Source organism: Bubalus kerabau, chromosome 19 (genome assembly GCF_029407905.1).
Source record: "Bubalus kerabau isolate K-KA32 ecotype Philippines breed swamp buffalo chromosome 19, PCC_UOA_SB_1v2, whole genome shotgun sequence".
Taxonomy (NCBI): domain Eukaryota; kingdom Metazoa; phylum Chordata; class Mammalia; order Artiodactyla; family Bovidae; genus Bubalus; species Bubalus kerabau.
Window position 1 is genome coordinate 16,762,628 of NC_073642.1, and position 21,468 is coordinate 16,784,095.

The following is a 21,468-nucleotide window of genomic DNA, read 5'->3' on the forward strand; positions in this document are numbered from 1 at the left end:
GAACACTGGAGTGGGTTGCCATGCCCTCCTTCAGGGGATCTTCCTGACCAAAGGTTCGAACCTGAGTCTCCTGCATTGCAGGCAGATCCTTTACCATTGCCACCAGGGAAGCCCTATGCCATTGCCTTCTCCAATACTCTAATTTTAAAAAATAATAAATAAATGTTCCATGTCTAGGGAAAAAAAAAGAAGTCTTGGGTGGCTCCCTGCTGCCTACCAATTTCCCCAGCACCAGAGCCCCCAGGGCTCCCCAGCAGCCACGTAGCCATCACACTGGATGCTCCGTGTGTTGCTCCCTTTGGGTTCTGACCACCTCGTGGCCACATCTGTGCCCTCAGATCATGTTCCAGTTCTGGGCTTTTCCCAGACTTTGCTGGCTTCACCATCTCACTTGGTTGCTCCCTCCTGTCCCCGTGCCAGCTCCTGCAGACAAGGATTCCTCCTTCATTGGCACACCTGGCACTTTATACCTTGGCCACAGCCTTCATTTCCTCTGATCTTACGTGATGGTCATGTACACATTCATTTTCCCATTGCCCCTCGAGGGCAGATACCCTCAATGTACTTATTTCTGTATGTGGCACATACCTGACCCATTGCTGTTGTTTAGTCGCTAAGTGATGTCTGACTCTTTTGTGACCCCATGGACTGTAGCCCTCCAGGCTCCTCTGTCTATGGGATTTTCCAGGCAAGAGTACTGGAGTGGGATGCCACGTTCTCTTCCAGGGCATCTTCCCAACCCAGAGATCCAAGCCGAGTTTCCTGCCTTGGTGGACAGAGTTCTTCACCACTGGCCCAGGGCACATTAAATATTTGTTGAAATGACTTGATCCCAAGGATCTCCCATAGAAACTGTCACCATGATTATTTCACCCCTGTTTGTAAAGCAGTATGATGAGACTTGCATAAGGCAACGTCGGGATCTCGTACTCAACTAAGTGGAAGATGGGGGTGGGTTCCAGACCCTGGCCCACTAGCTGGTCCGCTCACTTGTTCTGGCTCCATGCATAAAGCTCACTGCTTACAAGCTGCCAAGTTAATTTTCAAGGAAAGAACAGAACAGCTTTCACATTCTGACACCTCCTCCTGCTCTGCCATCCCACCTTCTTGAGAACTGGCCTCTGAGGATGACTCATCGGTGGGAGAGGGTGAAAACAGCTCCCAGGAGGGGGCTGACAATCTCTGCTAGACGGAGAGCGGGGCTGGTGACAGCATGCGTCCCTGCCGGGTGGAGAGGCATTTTCTCCGCCATCTCAGGTTTGATTTGAGCCCTGGGGATAAGGCTAAGAAAGATAAGAGCATTCAGAAGTGCACTCACCTTCTTTTATCTCTGGAATATGCTCGAATACCTGGGGGATGCTTCTCTGTGCAAATAGCACCAAATGTCATTCTTCCCTCCCTCCACTCAAGTCTCCTTACAGTCCACAAAATGCAAGTCACTTTAATGCCTCTAATGAGAAAAAGACAAGAAAAGCTCAAAGAACTACTCCTGAATCTGCTTGGCTTGGCAGAGTTAACACAGAAATCCGGACTATATCTCACAAGGGAATTATATTCAATATCCTGGGATAAATCAGGATGGAAAAGAAGATTAAAAAAAGAAGAAGGTATGTATGTACATACATGAGTCATTTCGCAGTACAGCAAAAATTAACACAGCATTGTTCATCAAACATACCTCAATCAATCAGTAAAAAGAAATCCTGGTCACCACCGGGACTATTTTTGCACTCCAGTATTCAGGGATTAAAACCTGAACTCCGCCTACAAAGGCATCACACAGAGCCTGGCACAACTCTTATACCAAATGTCTCTCTCCTCCTTCCCCTCAACCCACCCCACCTCCCCACTGGCATCTCAGCTCCAGACACACAAACACCCTTCTGGGCTGTCCCTGGGTCTATTCTATTCATCTGTTATGCCTCTAGAGTATTTCTTCTCTTTCTGATTCAAAGGTTATTTGTTCCACAGAAAGAGCTTTTCTTTTCCAAAATCAGAACAGCGTGGACAGTCTGCTTTCTAAACACCTACTGAGCCTTTCTGCTGGAAGACGATGCTGGACGCTGCTGCCAGCATGCGGGTTTGGAGCACAGAACCCCTCTCTGGCAGCCTCAAACAGAGGGCGAGGCCGGACGAGTTTGCTCTGCATCAGGCACGCAAAAGGCGCAGCTGATCTCTTTTCAGCCTGGCCTCTGCCCATTATTAGAACATCCCAGAAATGCTTAAATTTACCTCCCACTCTCCCCACCCCATCTCATGCACACTCTTCTCTTTTCTGTAAAGATAAGGCTAAGCAGCCAGGGGAAAGAAGGATTGAGAACATCTCATGAGCATCTGCCATGCACTCAGCTCAGTGCATTTGGTCCTTACAAGGACCCTCCAAGGTAGGTATGGTTATTATCCCATTGTATGGAAGGAGGAACTGAGGCAGGCTCAGAGAGGTTAAGCTACTTGCCAAATATCACTCAGCTGGTGAGTGATGGAACTTAGCAGTTGAGCCCATCTTTCAGCTTTAAGACTGGTCTACAAGATTACCTCTGTGGTCTACAGAACAAATGACCAGACCGAACTGCTTGAGAACAATATTCACACTTTCAACATCTCTATATTCCTCACAACACCCACCAAAGAAAAGCCACTCTGTGTGTAATGAAAGAATCCACGTATGTGTGAACAATTTAACAAAATAAGAGATCTGCCCACTTCCTTCTTAAGGTGGTCTGTACCCTGATTTTTGATTAAGTTTTACAATAAAGCCAAGTGCAGAGAGACCCCAGAAAGCAAGGATTGTTAGCTTTTGAAACAGACATGGCAATCCCTGGCACATCACACGAAGAAATAGACTTGTGTTCCCTGGTGGCTGGGATGGTAAAGAACCCACCTGCCAATGCAGGAGACTAGGGTTTGATCTCTGGGTTGGGCCAATCCCCTGGAAAAGGGAATGGCAACCCCCCTCCAGTATTCTTGCCTGGGAAATCCCATGCAGAGAGGAGCCTGACGAGCCACAGTCCACAGGGTTGCAAAGAGTCAGACAGGACCGAGCAACTAGACAACAACATGCTTCCATTTCTACTTTCCTGACCCTGGTTAGGAAATTATATTCCTTCTTATGAAGGAAATGCTAATGGAAATAAGTTTTGATGTCCCTGTCTGTTATAGGATTGGAAAGGAACTCGGTGCAATGTCAATGATGGTGCTATTGGCGGAAATGGGTGCCAATCCCAGAAAACTACTCAGCCTCTGTGACCCTCAGTTTCCTGGACTTTCATGTGGGTTATGACAACATCCCCACTGCCTCACCAGGTTGGGATATCCAACTTCAAAAATTAGAGGGTGTAGCCAGTGTCGAGGCTGGGTGTCACTAAAGTGAACAACTGACCATCATCCAAGTTTTCCCAAAAGGGTGCTCTTAACTCAGTAAGGATAACTGTGGGGGGAGGATTTCCCTGGCAGTCTAAGGGTTAAGACTCCATGCTCCCCATCCAGGTTTGATCCCTGGTCAGGGAACAAACATCTTCCATGCTACATGGCACGGTCAAAAAAATAAAGAGACACAAATTTTTAAAAGGGCATAACTGTGGGAGGCAGAAGAATGACCTCCCAAAGCTGTCCACATCCTAATCCCTGGAATCTGTGGACACGCTACTTGACATAGCAAAAGGGACTCACAGGTGTGAATAAGTAAAGGATCTTATGATGCAGAGGTTATGCTGAGCTATGGGAGTGGACCCATTGTGATGACAAGGGTCCTCATAGAGAAGAGGAAAACAGGAGGGGGAAAGTCAGAGCGAAATCAGAGAACGCTAAGCTGCTGGATATGAAGGTGGAGAAGAGGGCACAAGCCTGGGGATGCAGACAGCTTCTAGAAACCAGAAAAGGCAAGGGATCAGGTTCTCTCCTCCAGCCTGCAGAAGAATGCAGCCCTGCAGGCACCTTGATTTTAGCCCAGGGAGACCCATTTCGAACTCCGACCTCTAGAACTGTAAGATAATTTATCACTGTTTAGCCGATAAGTTGTGTCCTACTCTTTTACAGCCCTCATGGACTGTATCCCACCAGGCTCCTCTCTCCACGGGATTTCCCAGGCAAGAATACTGGAGTAGGTTGTCGTTTCCTCCTCCCCGGGATCTTCCCAATCCAGGGCTCAAATCCATGTCTCCTGCATTGCAGGTGGATTCTTTACCACTGAGCCATGCAGGAAGCCCTTATAAGATAATACATGTGTGTCATTTTTACCCACTATGTGGCGATTTGTTACAGCAGCAAAAGAAACAAACCTAATATCCCTGCCCAAGGTCTGGCTGTCACCCCAAATCAGGCTTCATCAGGCCTGCAACACAAGTCTCTCTCCCATTCCCCATTGATTCCAGACAGCAACCAGAAGGCCTGACTGGTTTGCAAGGAGACATCTACCGGTAAGTCAGAATCCTCATCTTGGCATAACCAGCACCCCCTATCTTATTAGGCAGACCAGCATGGGAGACCCATCTGTATTTGTAAGGATGCTGAGAAGAACAGAACTGGAGGAGGCAGAGGTGGATGAGTCACCCTCTCTGGCCTCCAGCTCAGACCCTGGCACCTTGCCCCCACAGTAGGCACAGCCTTGCCAATACCTGGGTCTGCTGGCTAGAATGTCCTCTTTCTTGGGCAGTATTTGGAAGGCATTGCCAGCATCACCTTCTGAGAAGCTCGTTTTTCTGCACATACTTGACTGATCAACACCTCATAAGAGTGTTAAATGTGTTCTTTCTTTAGAATGGCAACAATTAAATATGTCATACACTAGAAGCTTGGAAGGACTGATGCTGAAGCCGGAGCTCCAATACTCTGGCCACCCGAGGCAAAGAACCGACTCATTGGAAAAGACCCTGATGCTGGGAAAGACTGAAGGCAGAAGGAGAAGAGGGTGACGGAGGATGAGATGGTTGGATGGCATCACCGACTCAATGGACATGAACTGGGGCAAACTCTGGGAAAAGGTGAGGGACAGGGAGGCCTGGCGTGCTGCAGTCCATCAGGTCGAAAAGAGTCGGACATGACTTGGCAACTGGGCAACAACAAATGCTAAAAGCATTTAGAACACAGCAAGCACTCAACAAATTTCAGGGATTTCCCTCATGGTCCGGTGGTTAAAGAATCTGCCCTGGAATGCAGGGACATGGGTTCAGTCCCTGGTTGGGGAACTAAGATCCCACACGCCATGGAGCAGCTAAGCCTGCCAGCCTAAACTACTGAACCCATGCGCTCTGGAGCCTGCGTGCCACAACTAAAGCATCCATGCACTGCAACGAAAGATCCCCCATGACGCAATGAAGATCCCACGCGCTGCAACTAGGTCCGGATGCACTCAAGTAAATAATAAATCTATTTAAGAAAACAAATTTCAATTACTATCAGTATTGTTATCATCATTGTTAATTTATTCAATCCAGTTATGTTCAAGTGCACTGGGACTGGGGGCTCTTTTCTCTCTTCGAGGAAACGTAAATTTCTCTCTCTGCTCTTTATCCCCTGGTGTTAAACTTCCAGCTTCCCAAGGGGAGCTTCACCTCTTGTGCTGACTGCCAGTGGTCATTATACAGAGGTCAGCTGGGATCGCTGTTGCATGATCTATAAGGTCCTTTTCAATAAATGGGAAAATGTATGTGCAACTGCAAGTACAGGGCCTGGCACAGAAGAGACACTCAACAGTGTCTGTATTCTCACTTATTAACTCTTGGTTATAGGTTGACTTATGTTCCCTCATAATTCATACATTGAACACCCACTGCCTCAGAATGTGACGGTATTTGGAGACAGGACCTTTAAAGAGGTGACCCAGGCGGCACTATGGTAAAGAGCCCGCCTGCCAATGCAGGAGACATAAGAGACGTGGGTTGGATCGCTGGGCCACGAAGATCCCCTGGAGGAGGGCATGGCAACCCACTTCAGTATTTTTGCCTGGAGAATCCCATGGACAGAGGAGTCCATGGGGTCGCAAAGAGTCAGACACAACTGAGAGATTGAGCAGGAAGTTCAATGAGGCCCTCAGGGTGGACCCTGACCCAATCTGACCAGTGTCCTTACAAGAGGAAGGGCTTCCCTGCTGGTCCAGCGGTTTAAAATCTGCCTGCCAGTGCAGGGGAAACAGATTTGATCCCTGGTGTCCAGGAAGATTGCACACACTGTGGGGCAACTAAGCCCATGTCCCACAACTGCTTAGCCTGAGTGTCCAGAGCCTGTGCTCCACAACAAGAGAAGCCCATGAACCACAACTGGAGAGCAGCCCCGGCTCTGCAGCTAGAGAATGCCTGCATACAGCAACGAAGACCCAACGCAGCCAAAACTAACATTTTTAAATGCTAAATAAATAAGTGTTTTAAAGAAAGAGGAGATTAGGACATGCAGATTCACCAGAGATACACACACAGAGGAAAAGCATGTAAGAAGACATCAACGGGCTACTGTCCCCAAGTCAAGGAGAGAGCCCTCAGGAGCAATGAATCAGCGGGCACCTCGATCTGGACTTCCAGCCTCCAGAATAGGGAGAAGATTTCCTGCCGTTCAAGCCTCCCCTGGGAAAGACCCTGATGCTGAGAAGGCCTGAAGGCAAAAGGAGAAGAGGGTGGCAGAGGATGAGATGGTTAGATGGTATCACCAATTTGATGGACATGAACTTGGGCAAACTCCAGAAGTTAGTGATGGATAGGGAGGCCTGGCGTGCTGCAGTCCATGGGGTTGCAAAGAGTCAGACGCGACTGAGTGACTGAACAACAACAACAAGCCTCTCCATCTGTGTATTTTGTTGTAGCAGCTCTGGCAAACTAATACCACTCCCTTTCAAGAACAAATAATGGCTGCATCCACTCCAGTATTCTTGCCTGGAGAATCCCAGGTTCAGAGGAGCCTAGCGGGCTGCCGTCTATGGGGTCGCACAGAATCGGACACGACTGAAGCGACTTAGCAGCAGCAGCAGCAATGGCTGTATCTCTGGACAGCAGGAAGCTGTTTTAAGTCTGACTTAAAAGAGGTCTCTGATCCCTGTTTGGGCCTGGGGGCCTCTGTTGTGTGAAGGAAGGGCGCATATTTTCCCAGCAGGACTTGGCGGCCGTGCCTGGCACTCATGAGAAGGCGTCTCACTTCCTGAAGAACGAGGTGTCATTATTTGCACAATCCCCCCCCAGAGCCCTTCATGAAGAGGAGAGCCGTGCATCGTGGCCTCACAGAGGAAACGCGGCGCTGGCACCTCGGATACGGAGAACTGTAAAATCGCAGATGACAGATTCGTGACTCCCCTGGGGGAATAAATAGCAAGAACAGATGGGACCCGAGGCTGGGAGGTTTCATGGAAATCTTAATAGCATTCTGATAATGTAATGAATGTGGTGAGAAGAGAAGAGCAAGCCAGTATCAGCAAGGCAAGACACAGTCTCGCCCACCCTGAGGATTACCCAGGAGGACCATTCTGTGAGGAGGACATGCAGAGATTGACCAGAGATAGCCACACAGAGGAAAACCATGTAAGAAGACATCAGCTGGGCTGCTGTCCACAAGTCAAGGAGAGAGCCCTCAGGAGAACCTGCAGGCACCTCCATCTGGCCTTCCAGCCTCCAGAACAGGGAGAAGAGGAGGCTGGAAGAGGAGCCACAGGGTGAGGAGAGCACCACAGGGCTACATGGACAACTATTTCCCAGGGAATTTAAAGAGTGCTCTCTGAACTGGCTTCCCAGGTGGCTCAGTGGTAAAGAACCCACCTGCTAATGCAGGAGACATGGGTTTGATCCCTGGTTCAGGAAGATCCCCAGGAGGAGGAAATGGCAACCCACTTCAGTATTCTTGCCTGGAGAATCCCACGGACAGAGAAGCCTGACAGGCTACAACCCATAGCGTCTCAGAGAGTCAGACAGGACTGAGTGACTGAGCACAGCTTTGAACTGGCAAAGCTAAATGCCTTATGTTGGGGTAACCTCCAGAGCGATGCTCCCCCCATTTGCCCCATGCACCGCTTCAGGGCATCTCCCTGGGCAGCAGTGGACCATGACCCAATCTGCTTAGTTGCCCCACAGGCCATCTTCTACATAGCCCTGGGTGACTTCCAGGTAAAAGAGTAATCTAGGAACAGTGAGGGGACACAGGCCACGTGTGCTCAGAGCTCAGGAGGGTCTCTCCTGGAGATGGCTTATCTAGTGAGTCCAGCCTGTTCCCAATTAATCTGTCCCTCTTCATCTCTAGAGACTCTCGGTGAAGACATGCCCAAGGTAAAGAGTCCTGGACAAGGAATCTGAAGGTGTGGATCACAACTCTACCATGTGCCAACCATGAGACACTGGATAAGTGACTCAGCTTCTCTGTAAAGTGGGAATAATACTTTCTACCTTGTGGGAATTTTTGGTAAAGAGCAAAGGAGGTCTACTCTTTAGAAATGGCCGGCATTGAACACACACAAACTCCCCTCCATTTGTGTCCCACAAATAGAACAATGTACACAGTGTTTATTGCATGGATCTTGGCTTTCTTGGGTATTCCTGGATAAACAAATGCAGGCTTCGAGGTTTGATGGCCCACAGGCACCGTCTCTTCCTCAAGCTTTTATTTAAACAGGTGTCTTGGAAAGTGCAGGACTGAGAATAGATGAAACGTTGGGGAAGATAAGCCCAGGTGCTCAGTATCTTAACTGGGGAGTCCAGTGTTGTTCAGTCACTCAAAAGAAGCAACTGGAAGCAGCAGAAAGGATGGAGAAGGAGTCAGACCTGGGGTGCCAGCTCTGCAGCAGAGAACAAGCAGGGAACTGGTGTCCAAATGGCTCACAAGGCAAAAGGAGCAGAATCATTACCCATCAGAAGAAAGCTGAGCAGTTAAAGAGGCTCCAGACAGGGCAGCCCTGCTTTCCCAGCTGAGTCCTCAGAGAGGATGTTTGGGGACCCCACTTGTGAGCACCATGACTTAAGTCGTAATGGGTGGCAGGGAGCATCTCTGATGAAACCTACTCTGAATCAGGCTTTGTGCTCATCTTAAATGCGTCCACAACACCCCTGGCCTTATACTCATGACATATATTTATAGTGAGTCCCCTACATATGAGCAAGTTCCGTTCCAAGAGCGCATTGGCAAGTCTAATTGGTTTGTAAGTCCAACAAAGTCAGCCTAGGTACCCAACTAATGCAATCAGCTATATAGTACTGTACTGAAAGAGGTTTATAATACTTTTCACAAAAATAATACATTAAAAAACAAACACACACAAAAAAGAAACATTTTTAATCTTATAGTGCAGGACCTTGAAAAGTAAAGTAGTACAGTACAACAGCCGGCATGCAGGGGCTGGCACGGAGTGAACGGGCCAGAAGAGTTACTGATGGAGGAGGGAGACAAGGTGGGAGAGGGCAGAGCTGAAGGGTCATCAACAATAGGAGACGGAGGGCAAGCGTGATTTCACTCACGACTGATCCTGATGGCTCAGGTTCTGGTTCTTTGCTGGAACCAGATGCACAGTTGCATTTTTGAAAGCGTGAAACTTGAAGGTTCGCGTGTAGAGGACTTAGTGTACCTGACACAGTGGGGGTTTGCAAATGGGGCCGTTTAGCACATATTGGGAATACAGTCTCTTGTAGTCAGGCTCCTGAACAAGCCATGTTGTTCAAAATAGTTTATAAATAGATTCTTTCTTGAGGTGGATGGAGAAGGAGAGGGCGTGGCAGAGAGGAAAAAAATTCCCTGACTGGTATGAGGACTTGTGAGTTTTAAGCAAATTGATGTTCTAATCTCATCTGTTTTCCTTTTTAAGCCAACTCTCTTTCCTTCTAGCTAGTGGGTGATCTGTTTGGTTTGCCCGGCTGTTGAGTCCACCTTCAGAAAGAAAATAAAAAATATAAAAAGGTAAAAGTGATCAGAGAATATGATAGACGTGAAAGACAAAGAAAGGAGATTCTAGCCAAGAATGGTGGGTGACTCTGGGAGGAAAATAAAAATGTCAGAAACAGAAACTTCAACTGAAGGTTTACTCTGTCAGGGTGTAAAACCTTGGCTGCACATCAGGATCACTGGACAGTTTCTTTAAGAAATTCAATTTTCCAGTGCCACCCTTAGAGTCTGGCTTAAGTATCCTTAAGGAGAGTTAGGATATTGCTTGTTTTGTTTTGTTTTAAATAAACTCCTCAGCTGATTCTAATACACAGCCAGGATTGAGAACCAAAGGACTGGATAAAAATTTGCCAAATATAAAGAAAATCTTCACTCTTAAAATTTATGTGCTGGGCTGTGCTAAGTCCCTTCAGTTATGTCCGACTCTGTGCAACCCTACAGACTGCAGCCTGCCAGGCTCCGCTGTCCATGGGTTTCTCCAGGCAAGAATGCTGGAGTAGGTTCCCATTTCCTCCTCCAGGGGTCTTCCCTGACGCAGGGATCAAACCCTCATCTCTTGTGTCTCCTGCATTGGCAGGCAGGTTCTTAACCATTAGCACCACCTGCAAAGCCCCCTCAAACCCATAGTGTTTACCAAATTTCAAGCAAAGTGCACCCCATTCTAACACGTTCTTAATTTCAAAGAGAAAATTTTAATATAAGTTATTAACATAAGAACAAAACTTAGTATTTTCATAGACAATTTCCCTGCCACTTTAAACTACAGGAGATAATTCGCCGGAATCTTAAGGGAGGGGCCATAGTGTAACTGCTCAGGCTCCAGAATCTAAAAGTCTTGACTAGGTTTCTCTGCCATTGACTGCCTGAATCATCTTGGGTAAATTGGGAAGATTAAATGAGATATTATATTTAAAGTAACCAAAGCCTAGCATATAATCCTCAGTGAGGGTTAGGTTTTTTCCTATTATTTTCTTATTTTAATAGCTTTGTTATTTTAAAATACAAAGCTTCATAGAGAGACTGAAAATAAACATTGGATAAATAAAGAAATATACCATGTTCTGCAATGCCACTTTTCACCAAATTAACTAGTAATGTAACTACATACATATAAATCTAATTGGTAGTGCAATTAAACTGTAATTCCTCTCCAAATTCCAACAGGATTTTTTTCTTAACTCAATATGATGAGAAAAACAACTTTTGTTTTTCAGAGCTTTTGCCCGGTATCTTACAATATAATAACCCTGTCCAGAGTCTGGACAGTTAGAAAAGGATTGAGTTTAGGATTCCCTCTGTAAGTTCCTGCTTTGCTTTTTCCAGGGTCCCTTTTAAGACAACTAATTAGAGTTAAGCACATGGAAATTAGTGACCTTCATCCATACACACACACACACACACACACACACACACAATGGAATATTACTCGGCCATAAAAAAAGAAGAAATGTGAATCAATTGAACTAAGGTGGATGGAACTAGAGCATGCTGTACAGGGTGAAGAAAGTCAGAAAGAGAAAAACAAATAACATATATTAACGCATATATATGGAATCTAGAAAAATGATACTGATTAACCTATTTGCAGATGTAGTGATAGACCCATGGACATAACCAGGGAAGGAGAGGGTGGGACCAATGAAGAGAGTGGCACTGATGTATATACACTACCATCTATAAAACAGACAGCTAGTGGGAAGCTGCTCCATAACATAAGGAACCCAGCCTGATGCTCTGTGATGACCTAGAGGGGTGGGTTGGGAAGGGAAGGCTCAAGAGGGAGGAGATATACGCATAGCTATGACTGACTCGCATTCCTATATGGCAGACACCAACACAACACTGTAAATCAACTATCCTCCAATTTTTAAAACATTAATAAAAATAAAATAACCACACAGAGTTAAGCCCATGAAAAATCAGCAACTTCTGGCCCAACCACCTTTTAAGTAACAGGTGCTTACTACACTGTCCTCAGTCTCCCGCTGGACCATGACCTGGGACAGAAGACCGCCCCTGCCCCCACCACAACTGTGCCCACTCGCTTCCTTGGAGCAGGTGTATTGAAACTGCACCTTCAATCAAAACCCACCCCTGAAACCCAAAGCTGGTGTTCCGGGACAACCTAAAGGGGTGGGGTGGGGAGGGACGTGGGAGTGAGGTTGAAGGGGAAGGGGACATATGTATACCTGTGGCTGATTTATGTTGCTGTACGGCAGGAGCCATCACAATATTGTAATTATCCTTCAATTAAAAGTAAAATTTTAGAAAATTTAATAAAACCACCCCTGAAGTTCCCCTTCCCCAAAGTGGAAACTCAGATGCTGAAGGAGCCACTTGCCAATCCTATGCAGATGGTTTGTACCCCCTTATTCAGCAGGTCAGAGTTTGCATATTCTTAACTCAATACACCAGCTCTGGCTTCTCAACACATTTGGCAACATAACTCAGTAATTCACCTGGAAGAATAAATGGGTGAAAATACCCAAGTGAAAGTCACTCAGCCAACTCTTTGTGACCCCATGGACTGTAGCTCACCAGGCTCCTCTGTCCATGGAATTCTCCAGGCAAGGGTACTGGAGTGGGTTGCCATTCCCTTCTCCAGGAGATCTTCCCGACCCAGGGATCAAACTCTGATCTCCTGCACTGCAGGCAGATTCTTTACCATCTGAGCCAAATACCAAAGGAACATTTTCAAAGTAAGATTGAAGAGGGATTTGTACTTCTAGACATTAAAGCAGAACATAAAAGTATAATAATTACAAGAGTTTGAGACAGAGAGATCAAATAGAGCAAAATATACAAGTGGGTTTTCAACTCAGTGGGGAAAGGAGTATTCACTAAGTGGTACTGAAAGACTGATCAACAACAGTTAAAATGAACTAAAATAGACTTGGGCTTCCCTGGTGGCTCAGTGGTAAATAATCCACCTGCCAATGCAGCAGGTTTGATCCCTGGGTTGGGAAGATTCTCTGGAGAAGGAACTGGCAACCCATTCCAGTATTCTTGCCTGGGAAATTATACAGATAGAGGATCCTGGTGAGCTACAGTCCATGGGGTCACAAAGAGTCGGACACGACTGAGTGACTGAACAACAACGAAATAGAGATTAATTCCCTACCTCCCACCATAAGATCATAATAAAGTGAAAATGATTAATAGCTCACATATAAAATTAAAATGGTAAAAACAGTCCAAATTTACAGGGTAAGGAAATTTTAGGGTAAGGAAAAACTTAAGCATGAAAAGAATGGAATTTTAACTGAAAACACTAGCAATATGAATACATAAAAATTAGATTGCTACACGGCAAGAAGACCATATAAGTACAAAATTAAAGGCAAATAGATTGGGAACATGATTACAGTAATTATGAGTCACTGATTTAGTAACCTCAATACACAGAGCTTTTACTAACAAATATGGAAAACACTAACACTCAATTTTAAATGGACAAAGGACATGGAAAGACAATGCTTAAAAAAAAGGAAATACAATTAGTCAATAAGCAAAGTGCTCAATCATGTTAGCAATCAAATACAAGAAAAGTAACATCTTGTCTCAATGAACAAATTGACCATGTTTTTATTTTTTTCACAATTAAACATCAAGGATGCATTGAGGGGCATTCATACATTGCTGGTTGTAGGGTAAATTAGCACCATGTTCTGAAAAGTAACTTGGCAGTATGAGTAACTTTATAATATATAAGTTTTACTATTTTCCAAATCTTATTCAATAGCCAATACTATCAAGCTAATCAGAAAAAAATTAGTAAGCATAAAGAAACCAGTGACCTGGATGACAAACTTGAATAGTTCCTAATTTCACCAATAGATTTTGGTAATTTCAAATTCCCTTGCAAACATGAGTCTTGGAATAAGTCACATTCTGTGTTATTAATATAATAGTTTACAACAACCAGAGCCAGAGTGGGGGTATTTGTCATCTGCTAAATTCAAGCAACTCAGCAAGTGACCCCGACCTAAACAGGAGAACAAATGGATTGCTCACTAGAACTTTGTACTCAGACTAGACCTCAGGCACATTTTATCCTTTTCCCTCATCCACTTTAACCACTGAATCTTTCCCTGAGATTAAGAAAAGATTTATCATTTAAAAATATATATATATATATAGCTCACCACTGGGAAACTCTTATTCCCCTAGAAATGCCAACCGTTTGCTCCTTGCAAAGATATACTCAGTAGCAGCATTTTATTTTTGTTCTTTGGACCCCGCCTTATCCTAAAAAGTGGAGCATCCTGGGTGAGCTCCCCACAGAGGATCCCATCTGCTGCCGGCCAGACAGAGGCTGGGGATTAGGAGTAAGCGCTGGGAGCCCCAAGCAGATCAGCCAGCATGCCCACACCCCTGTGCCCTGCCTCCACACGGGGAGAGCTGATTAGCCAGTGCATGAAATGTGCCAGGCTCCAAGCAGAGTTGAAGGGAAGCAGGAAGGAGCTAGAAAGAGGGGCCGGAAGAGGAGGAAGGCAGCTGATCGATTCTGTCCATTCAAACTGGAACGTTGAGTGACTCAGAGGCACAACAATAATTATGGTAACAGGGAGATGTCCCTTCTGGCATTGCTCTGGTCTATACCGGCCCCTCTAATGCCGGCGGTTCCCAGGTATGCTGCTTTCTTGGGGCAAGGCTCAGCTCACCTTAGCTTCTTGCAGCACTGAGGAGCATCTCAGAGAGGGGCAACTGGGTCCCAGCTCACACCCTCCAGCTGACCATGCATCCATCCAGCCACTATTTCAAGTATTGGGCTGACCAAAAAGTTCATCCGGGTTTTTCTGCAGCATCTTATGGGGAGACCCGGATGAACTCTTTGGCCAACCCAATAGATTTCCCCCTGCTGTGATTTAGCTACTGTTTAGGCAGGCCTGGGGCGCCTGCTCCTCCCCTAAGCTTTATGCTTCCTCCCAAGGAGCCTTCAGTACCTTCCAAAGCCCCAGTGAATGGATGAGAAAAAGGTCCTTTTCTTCCCTTGGCACTGTACCACCATCCATGTTTCCCTGCTGGTATGGGCTACTCTATTAAGCCTCCTACCTGCCAAAATTTCCAGACTCAAAGGAGGCACTCCGCGTCTTCACTGCTCTAAACTCCAGGGGACACATCAAGCCCTCCAAGCTCAATACACTCCAGCAGAACCACAGAGGGATGGAGTGTCTGCAGGTATAACATGCCCCATGGCCCTCTTTGCAAGCATCTCCAGTCTGCATAAGGGACTCTCTCAAGGTCCCTTCACTTGACTTCATGGGGAGCAAACAGTCCTTCACCTCAAGCAAGTACTTTCTACAGGTGAAGATTCCAGAGATGATACCTTCTTTTCCATCTCTATACCTATGTAGACCTGGAGGCTTAGAGTTGAGGGCGCCAAGGCCAGATTTGATACCTCTTGGGAATTCATGAGGGACCCCAGTTATTTGTGTGTGCATGTTCAGTCACATCCAGTTCTTTGCAACCCAATGGACTGTAGCCCACCAGGTTCCTCTGTCCATGGGATTTCCCAGGCAAGAATACTGGAGCAGGTTGCCATTTCCTCCTCCAGGGGATCTTCCCAACCCGGGGACTGGACCTGTGTCTCCTGTGTCTCCTGTATTAGCAGGTGGATTCTTGACCACTGAGCCATCCAGGAAGCCCCCAGGTTATTTGTGGCTCAGTGTAAAAAGCAGAGTGCCTAAAACTTCATATTTTCAGATTTGCCCTCTGAATGCTTATTCTGGGATGATAGAAAATTTCCATAAATAAGGCTGAGCGCTGAAGAATTGGTGCTTTCAAATTGTAGTGCTGGAGAAGACTTTTGAGAATCCCTTGGACAGCTGGGAGATTAAACCAATCAATCTTAAGGGAAATCAACCCTGAATACTCATTGGAAGGACTGATCCTGAAGCTCTAATACTTTGGCCACCTGATATGAACTCATTGGAAAAAAAAAAAAAAAAAAAAACCCTGATGCTGGGAAAGATTGAAGGCAAAAGGAGAAGAGGGAAGCAAAGGATGAGAGGGTTGGATGACACCACCGATTCAATGGACACAAGTTTGAGCAACCTCTGGGAGATGGTGAGGGGCAAGGAGGCCTGGCGTGCTGCAGTCCATGGGTCAGACATGACTTAGCAACTGAACAACAGAAAATTTCCACTCAACTTCCTGTTATATAAATAAGTTGCTGTGACGGCTCAAATTATTATTCCCAACTCTTCTCCCCAGTGGAATACAATTATAATCCACACTCTTAGTCAAATAATGCTGCAGTGTTTTCCACTGTGAGAGATGTGTACTTTCTCACTTTGTTGATGTTGGGTTTGGCGATGTGGTTTGCTTTGGCCAGTGAAATGTCAGCAACAGGATATGCACAGGGGCCTTCAATTTACTTTTACAGTTAGGCATCTCTCATGTCCTCTTACCATTTGCCATGAGAAGGACACATCCTTAGCAGCTGCCTGTAACATCCAAGGAGCTGGATGAGAGACACACAGAGCAGATCTGTACCTGATCTGCAACATGAAGGAGAGCCTCTCTATTTGACTGACAAACTCATGAGTGAGATAAATAAAGTTCATTGTGTCAGTCACTGAGAGATCAGGGAATGTTTGTTATGCAGCATTATTATTCTCAGGCAGTAATAGCTGACTGATACACTTGGTATCTGCCCAACATTATGCTGAGCACTATAGTGCGTCCATGCTCAGCTACTCAGTTGTGTCCAACTCTGCAACCCCATGGACTGTAACCACCAGGCTCCTCTGTCTATGGGATTTCCTCAGCAAGAATACTGCCATTTCCTACTCCAGGGGATCTTCCCAACTCAGACATCAAACCCCCATCCTGAGTCTCCTGCAGTCGCAGACAGATTCTTTACCACTGAGCCACCTGGGAAGTCTTGAGCCCTGTAGTACCTCATTTAATTTCTTTCTCTTCACAACTGTATGAGACAGAACCCTATTAATATTATCTTTATCCTATAGATAAGAAAATTGAGGCACAGAGCATTTAAGCACAATTAGTAAGTGAAGGAGACAAGCTTCAAATCCAGTCATCCGATCACAGTGGGAACATGAAACAGGAAGAGGAAAGTGCAGCTCTATGCTCTCCAGGGTCTGTATTCTGGGACTGACTTTGGACTCAGAGCTGCAAGGCTCTCAGCATAAGATTGACTAGATCCCAAAAGCCAAGGCAACTTTTCCAGCTCTGTCAGTGCGTGCAGAGAAAATGAGACAGGCTTCCCTTCCAGAATGCATGACCCATCCCTGAACTTTGAGGAGGGGAAGTCCCATGGGGAATTCTAACCAAGGAACAATCCTGCCTTTGTGAAGAGCAGTCATCCAACTGCTGGGATTGTTCTGCATGGGATTGCACTGCACATCTCATTCTCTACCTTTTTAGAAATTCTCTCTAAGCAAATATCTCTGGCTTTTTCTTTTAAAAATGATTACACAATTGCCAGCTGCTAGGCTTATACAAGTAACCTGATAATAGCAAAGCAATATGCTGTCCAGTGTTCAAACACCACCACACAACAACAAATCAGGCTGGAGTGCCAGTTCTCGTTCACAGCCTGCAAACAGAAGCAGCACAAGTCAAAGCCACCCACTCTCCCCATTTCAGGGGAACAGAGTAGCAAGACGTTTGGTCCCAAGATGGATTTTTTTGTCTCTTCCAATTTTCAGGATGTTCTGCGTGCAGGGAGAATGTGAAGTCACGTTCTTTGGCAGAATAACTCATCAGTGTGATTCAATGACACACTCCCTTTTTTAACCAAAGTTAGTACCCCTGATGGCCAGCATTGGGGCTTACAGGTCTTCAAGTTACAGACAAGCCAGCAATTCAGAGGACAAGGATCGAGTCTTCCTTGGGCACCACTAACCCCGATGCCTAGCATGGTGGGCAGTCAATCAGTATTTGTTGAATATAGATGTAAAGCGGATTTCAGGGATGGAGGGGAAGCTACCTTTGAATTTTTCATATTCTAATTCTTAAAATGCAAGAATAGGGAAAGCATGGGACTTCCCTGGTGGTCCAGCAGTTAAGAATCTGCCTTGCAACACAGGGGGCAGAGGTTCAATCCCTGGTCAGGGAACTAATATCCCTCATGCTATGGAATAGCTAAAGACCCCACGCCACAGCTAGAGTTTCGGGTGCTGCAAATGAAAGATCCCGCGTGACACAAGGAAGACCCTGTGAACCACAACTAAGACCCAATTCAGCCAAATAAATAAATATTTTTTAAAAAGAGTAGACTCAGAACCCCTTAGAAAAGAAGGAAAGATGAAGACATAGCCAGACTTTAATGTCTTTGATACACATCAACAAAACTAATACTTTATAATCTTTATTTTTTTTAATTTTATTTTATTTTTAAACTTTACATAATTGTATTAGTTTTGCCAAATATCAAAATGAATCCGCCACAGGTATACATGTGTTCCCCATCCTGAACCCTCCTCCCTCCTCCCTCCCCATTCCATCCCTCTGGGTCGTCCCAGTGCACCAGCCCCAAGCATCCAGTATCGTGCATCGAACCTGGACTGGCAACTCGTTTCATACATGATATTTTACATGTTTCAATGCCATTCTCCCAAATCTTCCCACCCTCTCCCTCTCTCACAGAGTCCATAAGACTGTTCTATACATCAGTGTCTCTTTTGCTGTCTCGTACACAGGGTTATTGTTACCATCTTTCTAAATTCCATATATATGCATTAGTATACTGTATTGGTGTTTTTCTTTCTGGCTTACTTCACTCTGTATAATAGGCTCCAGTTTCATCCACCTCATTAGAACTGATTCAAATGTATTCTTTTTAATGGCTGAGTAATACTCCATTGTGTATATGTACCACAGCTTTCTTATCCATTCATCTGCAAGAGAAGTCAGCTCAGTATCTGTGGCAGACACCGGGGTTTCCATGACCATTAACCAATTCCCCTTCTTTTGGTAACAAATCCTCAATTTGCCTTTGAGGAACTCCTCTTCCCTCACACCATGTGGGACTCAAAGAGTGGTCTCCAGGACAGGGATGTGACCCCAGTGGGGCCAGCCAGATTTTCTTGATCCCAGAAAGGGAATCATGAGCTGGGCACCCAAAGTCAAAAGTGGTGGGGGACTCAAGACCCTTGGAAGTGTTTCCAAATAGACCATCTATTAGCAAAGGAGCCAGCTAGACTTTTCCCAGACATACTGGAGATTTCCCCAGAACACAACATGGAATTTACATCAGGACTCCAGCACTCCATTCCATTGTTTCGCTCTTTCAGCTAAGCCCCTTCTCCTGAAACCTTCATTAAACACTAGCACAGAGCAGAAGAGAGAACTCCAGGCTGGAAACAGGGGCTCTGATCATAAATCTGCCACAGGAAATAATGTTACCTCCCCTAAAGGGGGCTCAGTCTCTCTCTCCATAGTATTAAGGGGTCAGGATTTAGTGATCACAAAGGAGCCTTGTGTGCTGGCTCAATAAAAACTGACCCCTGAAAGCCCCAGTTCTTGGCAACACAAAACTCACATTGTCAGGGACAGTGAGGCTTGGAGTTTAAAGCAGTTAATCCCCAGGCTGGATGACTCGGACAAAGAGGATTAACCCTCAGATGAGAGAGCCATCATCCAAATATAGAGCAATCTCATGCACACACATTAGAAACAGAAAGCACCCCCACCTTCTCTTGCAAATTCCTGTTCTCTAGCCCTCTGATGAGCTGATTATTAACCCTTCAGCATCCCAAGGCCAAGGTGGTAGACCCTCTCCATGTTCCTCCATCACCCTTCTCAATTCTCCAATCCAGGGTTACAGAATTGCTCCTTTGAAATGCACAGGTTGGTTTAAGGTATTCCAAGTTTAGGACTTCCCTGGTGGTCCAGTGGTTAAGAATCCACCTGACAATGGAGGGAACACATAGGTGTAATCCCCGGTCTAGGAAGATGCCACATGCTGGGGAGCAACTAAGCCCATGAGCCCCAACTACTGAAGGCCCTGAGTGGTACAGCCCGTGCTCTGCGACAAGAGAAGCCACTGAAATGACAGGCTCTGCAACTAGAGAGCAGACCCTCGCTCACCACAACCAGAGCAAGCTCTCATGCAGGAATGAAGACACAGCGCAGACAAAAGCTAATTAAGTATTTTTTTAAAGGTACTCCAAGTTTGCTAAGTAACTAACCATTGAGCACTTCGTCTGCCAGGGACTGGTAGACACCAGAGCTTTAGGGCTTTAAGATGATACAGCGCTGGTTCCCAGGGAGCTTTCGGTCCAGAGGGAAAACACCTATTGAGTGCCATGTGGTCTGCAAAGCACTATCTCCTCAATAAATGCACCCCAATAACCGCTGAAAGGAGATATTACTATGACCATTTTACAGATGAGGAAACTGAGGCTCTGAAAAGTTAAACTACTTGTCCAAGGTTATATAACCTATAAGTATCCAACCAAGCCTCTTGGCTTTAACATGCTATGGCGCACAGAATGGGAAACGACAAGAATGAACCCTAAGGTAAAGTACAGACTGAGAGATCGTGATGGGTCAGTGTAGGTTTATCAGTGGTAACAAATGTACCACTTTGGTGGGGATCCTATAACAGTAGAGACTATGCATGTTTGGGAGCAGAGGGATGAGAAATCTCTGTATCTTCCTCTCAATTTTCCTGTCAACTTATAACTGCTCTAAAAAATGAAATATGTTTCAAAATAATAGCATCATTTGTAAATGAAAATAATCCCATTGACAGTTGCATCAGAAAGAATAAATACCTAGGAATAAATTTAACCAAGAAGGTGAAAGACCTGTATCCTGAAAACCACACGATATTAACAAAAGAAACTGAAGAAAACACAAATAAATGGAAAGAAACGCTGTGCTCACAGATTAGAAAAATCAGTATTCAATGTCTGTACTGACCAAAGCAATCTGTAACTTCAATGCAATCCCTATCAAAATTCCAACAGAATTTTTCAAAGAAATAGAACAAACAATCCTAAAATTTGTATGAAACCACACCAAAAAATTCAAAAAGCCAAAGTAATCTTGAGAGAAGAACAAAGATGAAGGCATCTTCCTATACCACGAAACTATAGTATTGTCAGTATATTTTTGGTGTTGGCAAAAACATCAGATGCATAGATCAATGGAACAGAATAAAGAGCCCAGAGATAAACCTATGCAGAAATGGTCCATTGATTTACAACAAAAGAGTCAAGAATATACACTGCGGAAAGGAAAATCTCTTAATAAATGACATCAGGAAAATTGGACAGCCACATAGAAAAGAAACTTGGCCACTACCTTACACCATGCTTTTTTCCAAAGAAAACCACCAATAGTCACATGAAAAGATGCTCAATATCACTAATCATGAGGGAAATGCAAATCAAAACTACAATGAGCTATCACCTCATACCTGTTAGAATGGCTGTTATGAAAAAGATAAGAAAGAACAAGTGTTGATGAGGATTGTGGAGAAAAGAGATCCTTTGTACACTGTTGGTGAGAACATAAATTGGCACAGCCACTATGGAAAATGTGCTATAGGTTCTTCAAAATCTGAAAAATAGAATTACCATAATGATCCAGCAGTTCCACTTCTAGGGATTTATTTGAAGGAAATGAAAACACTAACTCAAAAAGATATAT

General features: G+C 45.2%; 1 long non-coding RNA gene across 1 annotated transcript in view; it reads right to left on the minus strand.

The window, feature by feature from the left end:
- Window positions 1-1,213: 1,213 nt before the first annotated feature.
- LOC129634083 (uncharacterized) overlaps window positions 1,214-21,468 on the minus strand; it is a 49,990-nt gene continuing 29,735 nt past the window's right edge. Inside the window, exon 3 of the long non-coding RNA XR_008705404.1 lies at window positions 1,214-1,450. This is a non-coding gene — a long non-coding RNA (uncharacterized LOC129634083). The remainder of the gene's footprint in view (window positions 1,451-21,468) is intronic.